The sequence below is a fragment of the Galeopterus variegatus genome, unplaced genomic scaffold, assembly GCF_000696425.1.
Source record: "Galeopterus variegatus unplaced genomic scaffold, G_variegatus-3.0.2 Scaffold456, whole genome shotgun sequence".
NCBI classification, from domain to species: domain Eukaryota; kingdom Metazoa; phylum Chordata; class Mammalia; order Dermoptera; family Cynocephalidae; genus Galeopterus; species Galeopterus variegatus.
Genome location: NW_007726567.1, coordinates 582,876 through 584,248, shown reverse-complemented (window position 1 = coordinate 584,248; position 1,373 = coordinate 582,876). Strand labels below are relative to the sequence as shown.

Sequence of the window (1,373 nt, the reverse complement as noted above, 5' to 3'; positions counted from 1 at the left end):
TTTAGGTCCTTATTTTCTTTCAAAACTATTTTCTATATTTTAGAATACAGATTTTATCCATAATTTTTTGCTGTTGTTTTTATTAAAAAAATTTTTTTATTATTACTTATTCTTACTAAGCACCAGTTTAATACTGCACAAAATTTCAAATCACCCTTGGACAACCCACTCTCTCCTCCCCCACCCAAATTCTTGATCAAGAACTTTCAAGTAAAGACATGCTCTTTCTTCTGTGTGAAATAAAGGCAAAAGGACTGTGTACATCTTGCTGTAAAATGCTGCTCATAGCTCTGGAGACAGTGGCTTCCCAGGCTCCCTTCACTGTCCCAGTCCTGAAAGACTCTTGTTGGTGAATTGTCTCTTCACAAAGCAAGTCTACCACTTGCTGGGTTTATCATTCTGAGGGTCAAAAACTTTCTCACAAAGTCTCTGTCCAGTCTCTTGTCTCGGCTGCTGTAAATAGACTGTCATTTCATCTTCCTATCTGTTTTCAGGTTTGGCATAAATTGCATTAAGTGGAAAACTGGGGTCTCCAGGAATGGGAAAATTAATGATTCCCAGTGTATACATTTCTGTCTCAGTTTGACTTTTGGAATTGCTCTTTTGAAATTTCTCCAGACACTCAGAAATGTAGAGTGTTAAATATATCAAGGTCCTATCAGCTTCATACTTAATTTCATAGTTTTTGAAGAAGACATTGGCCTTGAAATAGTCGATGGCTTTATCCACAATATCTGTACCTTTTGTCTCTCTAGGGGCAGATCCTTTGAACTAACTTCTAATAGGTAACAGTGCCACGTTTTCAATCAGTTTGGTGTCGGGGTCCATGAGAGAAGAGCAGTAAGCTGGCATCTTAGTGGCACCCTGGTTTCAATCCAGACCAGCAGAATCCACCCATACTTTTTAATAGACTGTACTTTGTAGAGCATTTTAGGTTAAGAGCAAAATAGAGAACAAAGTACAGAGATTTCCCATGTACCTCCCATATGACTACAGACTGGTAACCTCCCGCATTATCAGTGTTCCCCACCACAGTGATAAATTTGTCACAATTGATGAACCTACATTGACGCAGCATTATAACCCGAAGCTCATAGTTTACATTAGTATTCATGCTTGGTGTTTTACATTCTATGAGTCTTAACAAATTTGTAATGATATGTATCCAGTTATAATATCACACAGAATAGTTTCAGTGGCCTGAAAAGCCTCTGTGCCCACTATTCATCCATCGCTCCACCCTAGCCCCTCACGGTCACTGATATAGTTTGATTTTTTCCAGAATGTCATCTAGTTGAAATTTTAGTATATATAGACTTTTCAGATTGGCTTCTTTCACTCAGTAATATGCTTTTAAGTTTCTTCTATGTTTA

The 1,373-nt window shown here is 37.7% G+C and overlaps 1 pseudogene; it reads right to left on the bottom strand.

The window, feature by feature from the left end:
* Nucleotides 1-318: 318 nt before the first annotated feature.
* On the bottom strand, nucleotides 319-852 carry LOC103587515 (annotated as a pseudogene).
* Between the last annotated feature and the right edge of the window lie 521 nt (nucleotides 853-1,373).